This window comes from Liolophura sinensis, chromosome 8 (genome assembly GCF_032854445.1).
Source record: "Liolophura sinensis isolate JHLJ2023 chromosome 8, CUHK_Ljap_v2, whole genome shotgun sequence".
NCBI lineage: Eukaryota > Metazoa > Mollusca > Polyplacophora > Chitonida > Chitonidae > Liolophura > Liolophura sinensis.
This window is the reverse complement of record NC_088302.1, coordinates 7,381,544-7,398,269: the sequence shown is the minus strand read 5'-3', so window position 1 is coordinate 7,398,269 and position 16,726 is coordinate 7,381,544. Positions and strand designations below refer to the sequence as shown.

The following is a 16,726-nucleotide window of genomic DNA, read 5'->3' as shown; positions in this document are numbered from 1 at the left end:
GGCAAATGTAAAGTGATATCAGTGTTAGGCACATAGAAAGTGATATCAGGGTTAGGCACATGTATTTGATTTATTTATTTGATTGGTATTTTACACCGTACTTAAGATTTCACTTATAGCCCAGGGTAAACCCACGACCATCCGCAGGTTGCTGGCAGACCTTCCCATTTACGGCCGGAGAGGAAGCCAGCATAAGCTGGACTTGAACTCACAGCGACCGCATTGTTGAGAGACTCCTGGGTCATTACACTGTACTAGCGCGCTAACCAAATGAGCCACGGAGGCCCCTAGGCACATGTAAAGTGATATCAGGGATAGGCACATATAAAGTGATATCAATTTTATCCAACAACACAAGGAGTTACATGTATTAAGTACAGTAAAGTCCAGCAGTGTTTTCCTAGTAATCCAATTTACATCTACTTTACAATCCTAGATCATTGCCTTTCCAGTTCCTCTACTGCCCTTCGCAACAGCTTTGCTTTTCACTGACCTTGCACATTCTTTCCAAATATTTACATGAAAGACATGTGTCTTCACATTTAAATATGTCAAGCACACATCCAAATTAGTATTACATTCATTTTAAATTGCCAGTATTCACTGACTTGTTTGTTTTGAATGGGGTGGAGCAGACATGAGCATTAAACCCAGTAATTTGATTACAGTTCATCTAGGTAGAGTCTGTGTGAATACAAGGAGATAACACTGACCCAGACACAATAATATTGCATGAAAGCTTTGTTATTTTAGTGGATAAGAATTGCATCCAAAATTGATCCTGACTGCTCCTAATTAGGCCAGGCACTACAGTCTGTAGCAATGTTTGTTTTTTCAACATGATGAGGGAGTACTGTAGGGGTGTGGAGTGAGTGCTAAGACCTCTTCTATTTGGGGTCCACATGTAAAAAAGTCCAATTAGCTACTTGTCCAACAGTCCTTATTGTAAGACATTTACATAACCAAATTTAAATTTTTAAGATACTAAGTATTAGGTTGTGTATTTGTAGAGCGACTTGTGCATTTCTACTACATACATATGTATCTTGTTGCAAAATGGTTCCTATGTTTTTGCTGTTTTCAATATTTTAAAGTGAGTGAGTGCTTGGGGTTTAAAGTCATACTTAACAATTTTTCATTGATATGACGACGAAGGAGTCCTTAGAGTGCATGTAATGTGCCTGCTTGTTGCAGGACACATTTCCACTACTGTTTATTTAGTGCTGCTTAGCTGAGACGACTTACCGATGGCAAGTAAGCCACCCCACCCAAGCCATTATACTGATACGGGTCAACCAGTCGTTGCCGTATCCCGTTCATGCTTCAACAGTGTTGAAGATTTCCAGTAAGAGTACACGTAGTCCTGATGGCTATTGTTACTGTTATAACCTTCATGAAGGTTTCGTGTGCAATACTGACGCATGGAGGTAATATAACACTTACAGATTAGAGAGTTAAAGTTGCAATAAGGTCCTGAAAACAAATGAGGTTACTGAATGATATCTGACATCCACTTAATTATTACATATACATCCACTCCACGCTTCCTTTTGCTTGCTGAGTGACTCATTCACAAAAGGGAAAGTATTAGGTTAGGCCTACATACATACATAGCCAAATCTTCTATCTCAATGAACCAAACATTGCACTAAATCAGGTTCGCTCATATGCTTGCACCAACTGCACTTACAATACAAGAGCCTTCTATAACAGAGCCCTACAGATCTCCAAAACACATGGCTTACTATAGAACCTTTCACATATGCAGGTACAGTAACTTACAAATACTTGAAGAAACGAGGGGAGGGGGGGCTACAACAATACATAATCTGTGGCACCACCCAGCATGCTTGCACATTTACTAGGGCGCAGGACTCTCTTAATGCTTCCTGTACGCATCCTGTCAACAGGAGGTCTATTGTGTTAATTGACTATTTTCACTACCAGGGTTTCCCTTACATCCACATGTAGGCTAATATCTCGGTGACCTTTGCCTAGTTGAACATTATGCAACAGCACTTGAATTTACCCAAAACACATTCACACACTGATAAACAGTCCTAAATGATGGCATACCTAAAACCACTAACTGGTATTTGGATATATATCCAGAATATCCAAATCCCTACACCTCTGTGCAGAAAGTAATCCACTGTACTTCACATGAAAGATAAAGAGCATCTATGCTAATAATGCAAATATTTCAAACACCACGACGAGAAAACAATATGGGTAAAAAGCACACACATATATGTTGTGTATGTTTTGGAAATAAAAACTCACCAAGATGATGATATAGTATGTAAAGTTTTGGACTGGATTTAATTTTCTTGACACACATGTGTCTCAGATGACTTTGTTTGAAGGCTAAACTTGACATTCCTGATGTACTTTTTTTTAACATGGACATCAATACTTGTGTCCAAGAATCTTGTGGCCTTCAGTGATCCCAAACCTAGAAAATGTTACACCTACTTGAAAATCTGGAATTTGAAGGGCTACAGTTGTAAACTTAGACCACTGGAGGACACTTCATCCAAACATCCAAGGCAAGAGGTTTTTTTTTCCCCTACAGATTTGGCTTAAATGTATTTATGTACAGAAAACCCAAATGCTTAAGAACGGACTGTCTTTCATCTATATATAACTGGTATTTTGATGGACAGGGTCAATTTGAGGGTACAGTTAAAACAGCAAATCAGGGGGTCCCTGGTACCTTGGGAGGGTCAGGTAATAATCACCTGGGGACTGGCTGGGGTCGGGTTTAGCCTTAGGGCTGACAGCCCAGTTATTGGTCGTCCTGATGTATAGGGTGCCGAGAGTCTTGTACAAACAGTTCTTGTGAGTTAAGCCCCTAATGAAGTGTCAAGGTGAGAAGTGCTTCTGTTGACCAATCCTCATCCTAAACAGCAGTTCCACTCCTCCAGGTGTCTGCCATGTGTACTGTAACACAAACCTACATGTACAGAACACAAACTAACTAATTTTCCACCAAACTGAACTGTCCAAAAGGCACTGGTCTTATCCACTTGAAAATTGATGAGGAGGGTGTCTTATCTGGCCAAGGGCAGGGCAGAGACTTTAAAACACAGGGCAGACTGGGTGTTATCATGAAGGTGTCAGAAGATGCCAACACCAGAGGTGAAGTGAGAGCCAGGAACTTCATGCCCAGTCTTTTTGTTCAAGAAACCAGCAGGGGTTATGGATACTGAGTGAATCAGAGCCAATAAATCTGACAATCTATCAGGCAGTATCAAGATAGTTAAGTGCTAGCAATTTAACATAGATCATCGTTCATCAAGGACCACCATGGGCCTTGGATAAGAACTGTCCAACTCGCTGCTGTGGGTCAGGAACATGAAGACACTGGCTTTGTATCTTCACAGTACCTTGACAGGTCATTCTTTACACCCACACAGTCAACAACCAATGAAAACTTCTAATGCAGCCCATACAGGCGGTACTGACAAATTTTAATTTTTAAATTGTTAAAAACTCTGACGAACATCAAGGTTCACTTGCTTTAATCCACATGGTTTTCCGTAGCAATGGCTACAGGAATGCACGTCCTTTATGCAGTTGAAACTCTTCTTATTTCCTCAATTATTGATGGAAAGATTGTGTCTGGTAAACTTAAAAGCTCGTTATATTTGTGTACCACTCATAATGATCATAGTATGGATTTTGACAGTGACAATTTCAATCATCCCATGCACATGCAGCTGTGGGTCAAGACAGAAGTATTTCAAGCCTACATGCACATTAAGCCAAGTATCCCACTGACAGACTACTCTATTCAGGTGTTGAAAACACATTACTGTCTCAGTGATGGAAATAATTTACTCAACTTTGGCAGGTAGCTGAGAGCTTCAGACTTCCATATCATTCATAATGGGGTTTTCAGGCAATTTTAACCATCTTACATTTGGTAAGCAGAGGATAAGGTAGCTGGTCAATTGCGTTAACACCATTCCTTCAGGGTAGGAATGGGAATTTGCCAGAAGATTCACATTCCAAAACCAATTTTGGTATTGATTATTATTTAATTAACTCTTCAAAATAACACACTGCAGGTGAGATATCCTTAAGAGATACAAATCCATCCAGCTAAAACTGTAACGTTCTGACTTCTGTTCTTATAAAACCTTCAGTTGCCTTTCCTAGTGAACAAGTTATGAGACTGTGTGTACATGTATGTGTGTCTTAACTTTCCCAGAAGTTGGAAAAATAAATGCATCTTAAGTAATGACATACAGACATATTGGCATGTACAGAATTCTGAAGAGGATCAGGTAAAGTCTCCTGTATTAAAAATGAAATGCCATTCATGAAAATGCAAGCACTTCTGCACATGCAGTTTTTAACTCATCACAAAACAGATTATATACGAACTATGATTTGAAAGAAGTTTGTGAAAAATGAGTACATGTACATGTGTTTTATGTAAATTTGTTCATTACATAAATTTTATACATCTTTTCTGACAGATTTAAAGGTTGTAACAATCAACTTGTTACCACCCCATCCACAGTTTATTCAACACATATAGTCAAAATATTTCAAATTGTAAAATTTCAACAAATACCATGTCCTAAAGGAAAAATAATTTGCCCAAAACGTTTTTATAATGTACAGTATACCCCACAGAATTCCACAGACACCTTTGGTACTGGCCAAGGACATAGGAGTTTACACAATGATCAGCTTGACATGGGCAGGAGATGACAACCCTGACATTTTTACTTCCTTTTTGAGGGTGAGGCAAATACTAGTTGGGTGGAGGATAAATTAGAGCAGGTGGAGACTAAGGTGGAAAGTATAAATGTGTCATGGGAAGTGTATACAGGGTGTAAAGGCTTTCAGCAGCCAGACCACATATGTATAAAGGAATGTCAACTGATAACATGGCTAGAGTAAAACTGTGACAAAACCTGTACCTCATGGTCTAGGGAATCTGAACTGATTTCGTAACAAGATGTAAGAAAGTTCTGAATATGTCCCAAGAATGGTTAACACTGAACACAAATGTTTGGATTGAGTACATTAAGTTTTAAATGCTTGATCTCCTGAGGTGATACTAAAAGCTACAAACATTTACGTATCAATCTGACATACAGATTTATATGACTTACTGATAGAATTCATTGGTACACATGTATAATGCTTCATTCATGAATTTTAGATTTGTGTTTTGGTGAAGAGTGCCGATATAACACATGTACATTATAAAAAGAGAAATTTAGCACTGGATTCAAACTCATTGTGACTGAATTGGTCAGGGACTTAGCAACTTTGGGTAAAACAGTCCTTGAGCCCATTAAGATGTTGAGAGTCCACACACATATGATGACAGTCATGTCTTAACTATGTATGCCACTCCTGATGCACTGTCTGCACACCTTATATGTCATGACTAAGGTGCAAAGTGACATTTTACATGTACATCTCAACACTTGTAGTAAATTAATAGCGGAGACATAAACCAACATTTTTTCCCTTAAGCAACACTGATCTCTGTGGTTTGATATCGATAAGCAGCAATCATTGCATCCACTGGACGGTAACATTCTTGACACTAGACTTTGTTTTGATTTATGTACTGTTTAATGACAGGTCTCTGGGTGTGCATACAGCCTGAAAACCTATCCTTGAAAATACTGGACCATATATCATTCCTATAGTGTTTCTGATCAAAGTACATAGTAAATGTCCTCTTTCATGAATACCTTATATGAACCTTGAAAGTTTTACTAACAGCAGAAAGACACTTCTAGATAAAATTAATATATACACAGCTCTTGAATCCCACCAACACAAAACTGTGTGTGTTTAATGCTGTGCTGATGTGTATGGTGAGAGAAAGGATTTTCTCTGTCATAAAAGAAATCGTCTCATCAAGATAAAGCCTAGGCCTAGGGCTAATGTTTCTGAGCAATTTTTGGTTCCGTGGATACACACAAAAGAGGTTGTAATTTTCACATCTGAATTTCAACTTATCAATGGAGATATTTCTTAAAATACTTGTTAATGTAAACTTTCACACACATGTTAAGTATTTGGGGTCACTGGGTGCCCCTTAAGACCACCCTTAACTAAATGTCTGTGAACATTCACATGTCAGTTGTGGTGTCTAAGGTTTCTAGCACTGACTGTCTGACAATAACCCAGGCCACAAGTGTCCAAGCTTCAATTCCCTCCAGGGATCTCTCTGTTAAAGTCACCCCACCTCAACATTCCCGCCTAGACAGTGCACATACAGAAAACTGGTACTCAGAGAAGACCTATAATACATCTTATATGTTGTCAGGTATATGTTTAAATTTGCAACTAATGGGCAGGTAAGAATTCACCTTGGCGGTTACTATTACTCATCAATGACAAAAATACCAGATTTGTGAGAAAACATGTGTAATATCCTGCTCATGCAATAGTAATCTGTATATCATGAATGAGGCAATGCGATACCAGCAAGTACACAGTCTTGTATTCACAACCAACACATGACCTGCTCTTGCATGTTTTATGTAGTGTGAAATACCTCTCGGATACCAACAAAAAGGAGCAAACATCTACACACAGGTGTCAAAACAGATTGTCTGATTAACAAGACTGATGAACATTGTCTATTCATTAACATATTTCAGAATCCATGCATTTTAGACCCCAGGAACATGTAGTACAAGGACAATGTATGTGGAGATGCTCGAATACAAGGATTACACAACATCAACCGTTTGCAGGTTGGCACTACATGCACAATGTGTGTGGAGATGCTCGGATACAAGACTTACACAACATCAACCGTTTGCAGGCTGGTACTACATGCACAATGTGTGTTGAGATGCTCGGATACAAGACTTACACAACATCAACCGTTTGCAGGCTGGTACTACATGCACAATGCTCAGATACAAGACTTACACAACATCAACCGTTTGCAGGCTGGTACTACATGCACAATGTGTGTGGAAATGCTCGGATACAAGACTTACACAACATCAACCGTTTGCAGGCTGGTACTACATGCACAATGCTCGGATACAAGACTTACACAACATCAACCGTTTGCAGGCTGGTACTACATGCACAATGTGTGTGGAGATGCTCGGATACAAGACTTACACAACATCAACCGTTTGCAGGCTGGTACTACATGCACAATGTGTGTGGAAATGCTCGGATACAAGACTTACACAACATCAACCGTTTGCAGGCTGGTACTACATGCACAATGCTCGGATACAAGACTTACACAACATCAACCGTTTGCAGGCTGGTACTACATGCACAATGTGTGTTGAGATGCTCGGATACAAGACTTACACAACATCAACTGTTTGCAGGCTGGTACTACATGCACAATGCTCGGATACAAGACTTACACAACATCAACCGTTTGCAGGCTGCTACTACATGCACAATGTGTGTGGAGATGCTCGGATACAAGACTTACACAACATCAACCGTTTGCAGGCTGGCACTACATGCACAATGTGTGTTGAGATGCTCGGATACAAGACTTACACAACATCAACCGTTTGCAGGCTGGCACTACATGCACAATGTATGGGGAGATGCTCGGATACAAGACTTACACAACATCAACTGTTTGCAGGCTGGCACTACATGCACAATGTATGGGAAGATGCTCCGATACAAGACTCATTAACAGTGTATCATCACTTATTACATATGTCACTTGGTACAGAATGTCACACAAAACTTAACATGCACGTGTAGACTGTTTAATATCAATTTAAAATTTGCAAAATTTTTTCTTCAGTCATATTATTTTCTGCCCCAAATTCGTTTTGAAAACCTTGATACGTGTAACTGCTGTTTATTTATACGTGACTTTTGTGTCTTACGCAATTCCTAGCATTCTTATCAAGACTTTTAATTACATATACTAGCTAAATGTAGATAAACATGTTGTAATAAATAATGTTTGAATCATGCAAATCAATTTTCATGTCCTGTAATAAATGCATACTCATCAATTTCCTCACAAAGTGCTCATATTTAATAAAATGTGGCCTTCTGTCCATAAGCTAATTGACAAATTTGTTAGTCCAATACTCACTGTTGTACAGCAAGTTAATAAAATCGATTCATGAAAGAAACTCAAGTATAATATTTGAGCTACATCATTTACACATAATACATACATGTACCTGAATGACTAGGTATTGTATTTACTGTGGATTCAACTTCTTTACCAGGGATATTAAGATTTTGAAGTACCCAAGTCTAAATACTACAAAATCGACTTGATAGAGAATTAAGTAAATATAGTGTTTGACACTGTGTCGACCAATGTCTATAGGAACTAAAAGTGTCAGGTCAGCCTTGTGAACCAATAATTAGGGTTTACAGTAACACTGGCTTGATCAGCATTGCTCATTTCAGCCTTACCCTAATTCTTCAACCTTTTTGCATGTTTGCAAGGTGTTTATTCAAGCATACTTTGAAGGCATTATTTGGTGATGACTGGTGAAATTATACTTTTTCAGAGGCCTTGAAATTGGGAAATCCAACCAATGTTCTGAAATTGCACTGAAAGTTGCTGTTTCATATGTGAAAAGGTTTAGGGTACTTAATGATAGGAATTTTTTTACAGGAAAAATATCTTGTCCAACACAAACCAGTCTTCAATCAAACAAGTAAATCGTATTTTTCCTTCCATGATATAAAGAAACTGCAAAGTACATCAGATGTATCTGCATGTAGTATTATCAAAATTGATTTATTTATTTATTTGATTGGTGTTTTACACCGTACTCAAGAATATTTCACTTATGCAACGGCGGCCAACATTATGGTGGGAGGAAACTGTATCAAAATTGAAAGTCCATTACAATTATAGTACACGCACAAAGGAGACATGTTCTTAATTAGTTCTCAGAAAAAGCAGCAGGTGGGATTCTCTTGAGCTGCAATGTGTAAAACACAGCTGGTTCTTTCTATTGTGGTTTAACAATCTTGAAGACTTTTTTGTGTTAAGGATTGATTTGCAGACATGCAGCATGCACACATTCACCATCTGTCAGTGACAGACCATCTCTGGTTAGGACAGGGAAATCCTACAACATCAAAAGTAGGGCCAGCCATGAAACCTGCAGCTGCTACAATAAACCATTTTTTGTCTTTCTGCTTCCGTATCTAAAAAAAATGGAACCTGAGTGATAGAGATTGTGTGTTCATCAGACACAGAGTGTGCCAATGATGTAGGCGACATAAATTACCCACTTATGCCAAGGCTGGCATCGATAAAATCTAAACAAATTTCTGTGGTGCATGCACTAGCTGTGTCGATTTAGAACCTCAGAATCTGTCACAGTTATGTAAGACCTGCCCCACGCTGAGAAATGGTAATCACGGCCAGCGGCATTCGCTTTTCAACAGCTGGAATTAGTGTTGCATCAACACTGCAGCGAGGGCGTCAATTGCCCCCGTCTTGCTGGCAGGAAGTGCCCGTCTTTCTGGGGTAATTTTAGAAAACCTCTAATTAGTAAATTGCATGGGTTTCCTTAGTCCCTCCAGCTCCCAAACTTGGCTGATAAATCATTTCCCAGAACAGCAGACAAGACAATTACCTCTAACACCACAGAATTGTAACCAGACATCCCAGCTTCCCTCAGACCCACAATAAGCCATCTTGGGACCCTGGATAGAAACCCCAATTAGTGGCCAATCAAGAAGGTGTCTGAGATGTCAGAATTTACTTTGTATTTCTCGAACTCTGTGAGATTACTAGGATAACAACAAATGAAACATATTACAAATGATGACAAAAAATTACATTTAGGGTATTGGTTTCTAGCCCTTCTCTGCAAGTCTACAGCTAGCTGTATTGACACCTACATGGATAGATCTACCCACAGTAAATATACAGAATTAACAAACACATCACCACCGTGGTCCCAGAGAAAAACCACTGAAAACTCAGAAGCTGATCATTTTCACCCGCACATGTATACTCAACAAAAATATAAACGCACGAATGAAATTTTATATTGTTTTCTCTCGGTATTATATAACGTGCCATCTCAACAGCTAGGGTATGCATTCATTACCACGAAGAGATCACCGACCGCTCTGTTTTCACGTTGACATGGTTTCTGGATTATTGTCCTAAAATCTGGTGGAAATTGATGACACAATTGATAATGAATTCTTAATTATTGAGTTACACGTTATATAGTAGGCCTAATGAGAGAAAAAAATATATAAAATTGCTTCGTGTGTTTATATTTTTGTTGAGTATATATACATGAACAACCCATACAGTAAACACCGTATCCCTGACTCAGAGAAGCTTTTGTTTCTCATTCTTCTGCAAATGTACCTGCTGCGGTAATTAGGAATTTAACACCAGCAGGTTAAATTTACAGGCCATCTTAATGCCCCATTATGGCAGACAAATTAGGCTGGCCAATTGTAATGCTGTGACATGGCTGCCTATTTCACCTTAAACTGCCACATTTCACAGTGGCCTAACCTCAATCTTTGCCCACAATCAGCATACATTAGCCTGTTTGCTGTCACTGGCACTGACTGGCCATACACTCTATGTGTACATACTGCAGCCTTCCTGAGATTCTATGAATACAGTTTTCTGTCGAAAAATTTCTTGACCACCTTTCAGTTTTTGAACATTTGCACACAACAGAGAGCAACTTAATGTAATATAAATGAAGTTCATGCAACCCAAGGAACGTTCACGCTTCTTTTTGACCGAATCGAGTTAAATCTGTAACTGATGAATTTTAATGGAAACATAACTGTATGTACTCAAGGAAAAATAACTGGAGTTTCACTGGCTGCGATACTTAAGCTTAGCTTACACGAGAGCTTAGTATTCCTTTCAGTTCAACTAAACTGGTTGTTTGCAGTTGGTCCCACTTACTGATGGTAATACCACTTTGGATTGATTGATTTATTTACCTGATTGGTGTTTAACGCCATATTCAAGAATATTTCACTTATACGGTGGCGGCCAGCATTATGGAAGAAACCGAGGGAAACCCACGATCATCCACAGGTTGCTGGCAGACCTGGGTAGTGCCAAACACATTGGCTACAGAGGTCCCCCCGACTTTGGATTGAATTGGCACACACAAAAGAATGGATTACAACTCCAGTTGAGTCTGTCTTAGGTTTAGACACAACAGTTGAGTTGAATATTGAGCTCTTATGTATTCTGAGCTTTAAGGCTACACACAATAACAGATTAAGGTGATAATACTTTTTCTTTGTGCATTATTGCTTCCTAATAAGTCTGTTTTCACATTAGTTATTATGTCTACATATACATGTACACTACAAGTAAATAATGCCTTAACTTCATTTTGATCCAAAATTCTAGCACATGTTAAAAACAAATATATGTAAATGTTAATATGTACATGAATATTGCTAGAAATATAGAAATATTTGATTTACTTAGCATCAGAGGTACATGTACATGTACAGCCAAAATCTCAAAGTCTCAAAATAGTTACACAATCAATTCTAAACTTGAGTCACAGTTATGCTGGTAGCCCTTTGTAGACATGAACTTGGACGTACAAGTGGTCACTGAGATAAGGATGTGAAAGTGTAACACATGCACATATGTACAATGTACCAGGCAGGAAGTGATTTTGAAGGTTTAACAATAGTACTGGGGTCAATTAAGTGACCACACAAGCCACAACAATGCAGTAACACAGTAAAGGAGTGGGCCTGGCCTTTCTAGCTGTACATGTCTGAGCTGTCAATAGAGCACTATACTATATGTTCATGTACTTAAATGTCAGAATTTAAACACCATCTGCTTTTTCTATTGAGTATTCTCTGAACAGACGATAATAGTTTGCCATTTACTAAAAGTGGCAGTGTTGTAAAAACATGTATGCATGTACATCATAACATCTTGAATTTTTGGAATTCTCCCGTCAACACTACAACTTTGTCCTTTGCTAAAAATGAGGCAAACATAAAACTCCAAGCTTCAGTGTATTTTACACATATAACTTGCTTTTAATGCAAGTACATCTAATAGTACATAAAATAAATCAAAAGGACATGTTTTCAGTGGGAAGTTTTTTACATTACATCACAGTTCATATTCCTTATCAGATGTAAATCTATGCTTAATTTACTGAGGCAACTGATGAATGTTTCCAGTCTGATGTGAAAAACGGTTCCTGCAGATCACCATAACACTGCTGTCTGCTATTTGTGCTCACCAACAGGTCAAACTGGTTAAAGATCATCAAAACGGATCAATGTTTCCTTCTAGTGAGTCAGAAGTTTAAGTTGAGAGGTTTCAACAGCCTCTCTATACTGAGTCATTCCCTTAAGCAGACTACATCTCTAGCTCTCAGCTTCATGGCTATGTTACGTAAACCGTTAGATACTCAGTATCTTGATGGCTCTTCCACATGCGATACCCTCATGATATTATTTTCTCCATCCAGTCCCATCCATTAGTTCCAGCTCATTACGAGATCAATAAAACATATCAGTTTCCCTGGTGCCCTCTCAGTTTTCCTCTTTTGTTTCTAACTGCCCCATAAAACTGTCTGGCTATCCTGTAACAAAATACCCCAAGATCCCTGTCATTCCTGTGTTTGTTATAAAGCTCAGAAAACCTTTTTAATACTCACATTACACTGGCCATCCATGAAGACTACCCACACATATAAATCTCTCATTTCATCCGCAGGGACATAACTAATGTCTGCTTTTAGTGAACATATACACAACATACGATGTATAAATCTGTAGCAGCTTTTAACACCTTATTGGAATATATGCACTGATACATTAACATACTAAGCAACTGTGCAATTTTAGCTACATGTATATACTGTTTGTGGTGTGAAACAACATATAGAGTATAAAGTGGATACCAAAACTTTAGGGCTGGATTTTATATTGTGTTGTACAATTCTTTGATCCTTTTATTTAATAATGGACAACTTCAAAGTCAATGTTGCAATGCTATAAACTTGAGCACCATGGTTGGGATATCTTCAACCTCAGGTGATGTGAAACTCAAAATTGAGCTAAATAAATACCTAATGAAGTAAAAGCACTGGTATCATACAATATTAAAGCAACAACAAAAAACATGTATGTAGATGTAGGTAAAGAAGTTACAGAATAGTGGTAATCAAGGACGTATAACAAATATACTCTTGATGGCATGAGGCCTTTGAAATGTACGAGTAACACAATGTGTTCACCAGATTCTATAATCACCAGCTTGAGGTATCTCAAAATACACTAAGCCACACTGTGCATTCCCCCTCATCCAATGCTCCACATTCACCACCCATGTAATTACTGAACGCGTCTATTTTAAACTCTGATTAGTTCACCTACATGTAAGTTATTTCCGTGGTAAATGTCTTTTGTTCCCATCCTTTGCCTGAAACCATGATCATGATCATCATGAGAAAAAATACTTATACCAGCACCTCCCTTCTTCGCACACCCAAATCTGGCTAATTAATACACAGGTACAGGCAGGACCATCCTAATGACTGGCCCCCAGCTGCAATGCCCTACCCTTAAGTGCATGCATGTACCCAAATATCTACACAAATAGGCAGTCTCTAATTTATACATTAATGACCTCATTATGTATATATTCAATCATTCTGCCAAACACTTGTAAACAATAACATCTACACGGATATGCTAGAGGCTAAAACTAATCCCTGATCTGATTGGGCTCATTTGCCAACAGCCTCAAACCATATATTATGAAGCTATACACAGACCTGTATAAATACAGCTTAAACTGCTGGATACACACACCTATGTCATCAGGACATAAAATTAATGCATTTAATGATGCATGTTTGTTGATGCTACCTATTTATTGTTTATACTAATTTATTTACATGTACACTGGATTTTTTGTTATTTACACATGTACATTTATACAGTTTACAATGAATATAATGTCTTTTTAACTAATTTCTCATTTTAGTATTCAAGAATGTAGCAGTAGTAAGATTACTGGGCTAGATAAACAATTACCTGTGTATGCAGTATTTGAAATTCACAGCGGAACATACTTCAAGTGTAATGTATGGACATGTAAATGCAATACAAAAGTTTACAGTGTATTTATTCAACTTATATGGGTTAAAATGCCATGGGAATGTTTAGAAATGTGTTCCATGTACTTGTTAATGTTCACAATCAATGCATAACAATTATGCAGATGAATCACGGTGCACATAATGTACAGTACATGAATGTACCCCGACACTTTCTTCAGGAGCAGGTTGCAACACATTTGTGCAAGCTTTGCATGCTTAAACATGTACTTACTCTACTGAAACTACGTGTACACTTCGACTCTTACATACTTTGTAATACCACGCCTCAAGTTGCATGAAATTTCTGCGCTTTATAGCTTAGGCAGTTGTGGTTCCTAATATGCAAAGGAAATATAAAGCCCTACTGAATACCTTTACAAAACAATACCAGCCCAGACAATGGGCTTCTCAGGAATCATGTTAGAACACACCAGTTCACCTGTGAGATGCTGCAGTGGATGCAAAGGTCACATCTCATTATTAGACTCATGGCACCTTGGTTAAAAACAAACGTGTCTGACTGTGTAAATGTGGTGTTTTACATACACGTAATTCCATAATATGTGTCAAAACACGACATTTGCATGTGTTACTCTTAAATGGGCTCTAATGGCATGTGCACTGGATAGGTGACTACACGGTGAATAACCCCCAGAACTATATGCCAGTCTGTAAAGGTAAGAATGTCTCTTTGTGCATGTCCTTTGAAACAAACATATCAACCGCAGTGAATCTACATCATTAAGCCTTAATGGATTAGATATGTACGATGGGAAAAAACAGGGTTGTTGTGATTAAAGTTAAGCCATTGTGCACAAATGTCTATTGACAGTGGTACTTTGAAATGTAATCAATCTTCCTGCTGGCCGAAAAAACTCAGCAAAATTCCCACAACTATTGTACAGTTTGTTATGTGTTGTTGTAGCAACTCTTCTGCCAAAGTTGTATGCAGATCGCACAAATAAATAAAATCAAAGTAGAACAAACAGTATTAATCACCATGGTTACCATCAATTTTGAGCTATTGACAAAACAATCTGCTGATACAGGCCAACATGAAAGAGCTAGGCTGGTGTGAAATAGCTGTTCATAAAGCAAGCTTTGCTGGCCTAATTCTACTGAGTCTGGAAAAATAGGTTCAAGTAAACTTCAATGTGGCTATATATATTTTGAATCCACTGACGCACGCAAATGTTAAACCTGGATGTTCTGGAAGAATATCAATGTAAAGTGCCCTTTTTTATCTGCACTTGAGGAAAGAAATTGAAAGAAAGGCATTTGACTGGACAAAAGGTGTACATGCATGAACATTCCGAGCACATGAATTATTGAACAAAGTTACATGTATTGCATTACATTATTGCATTATTGTATATTTTTAGTTTTATAAACGAAACAAAAAATTATTTCAGACAAATAACCTGTTAATTCACATAACAATTCAGTTTGTGTCAAGAGGATTTTGTTAATGTACCTCTTAGGCTCTAATAACCTCAACATTATTTCTGTCAAATCCATGTGTCTTACAGCATGGAAGGTCTATCTGACATTATAAAAAAATGGTGAAATGCGTACCTCAGTCAGCGTTTTATCGTAACTTTTCATGTTAATACTTAAATAGCAGCAAATTACATGCCCCCTAGCATCATGGCTTAATCTGCTCTAGCAAGCAGGTTATTTCACAATACAGTGGTTGAAAACGATTAAAATGAAAACACTATAGAAACACTTCCAAGGTTTCCTCAGGCCGATTCTCCAGGACGCATCATGCTTTCACATGCATATAAAATATAAAGTTAATTAACAAGAAAAGAATCACAAAAACATGTATATTAAAAGATTTTCTGCTTACCTTCTGGCGTAAAGCTCACACACTCCTGAGGTCCCGTTATAGGTGCTCCAAACTCACACGCATCCAGCCCGCCAACACTGGACAAACAACAACAGCGTCAATAATAAAATCCTGCTGCACATGTACACCACCATGGTCTCTTTTCGCCACAATATTGCCAATCACGGACATCTCGAACTGTCTCCAAATTTTCTTCCACAACACCGTTTAATCAAGGTAAGGAATACCGTAAAATCCCACTAATGTCTCCACAGACAGGGAACAAACATTTATTACATCATTGAAAACCTGAATCCAGTTGTTGCTGAAAATCCATCAAGTCATATACTATGTTCTACAACTGTCAATCTGAGGAAAGGATGGCCAAACCAAACTCTTCAGTCTTTGGCCACAGCTGCTTGCAAACTGCTACACCAGTCACGATCCCCTCTGCTGATCCTTTGGACCGCAGTTTGCTCGTAAAGGTCCAGGCCATGTACAGCCTTAATTTGTCACAGGATCTAATACTCTGTACAAAATCTCCACTCCAGATCACATCAACCCAGGGTAACTCTTGCTCTGCCACCACCTGCAACAGAGGGAAATCATTCAGGAGTTTAGGTAAAAAAGCAAGTCTGATTTAATACTCTTGCCGATCAATACCTGATTGAGCTGCCTGCTGTAATATGATCGAGGACTGACCATGCCCAAGTCTTAGTCAGTCTATCAAAATCTATTCAGTACTAGGACAGGGCAGCTGCATGCAGCCTACAGCCATGCCCTCAGTCCATGA

The 16,726-nt window shown here is 38.3% G+C and overlaps 1 protein-coding gene across 1 annotated transcript in view; it reads right to left on the bottom strand.

Annotated features, from left to right (window-relative positions):
- LOC135472256 (semaphorin-2A-like) overlaps positions 1-16,510 on the bottom strand; it is a 57,444-nt gene extending 40,934 nt beyond the window's left edge. The window contains exon 1 of the mRNA XM_064751669.1: positions 15,955-16,510. The gene's annotated coding sequence lies outside the window, so the exon portion shown is untranslated. The remainder of the gene's footprint in view (positions 1-15,954) is intronic.
- Between the last annotated feature and the right edge of the window lie 216 nt (positions 16,511-16,726).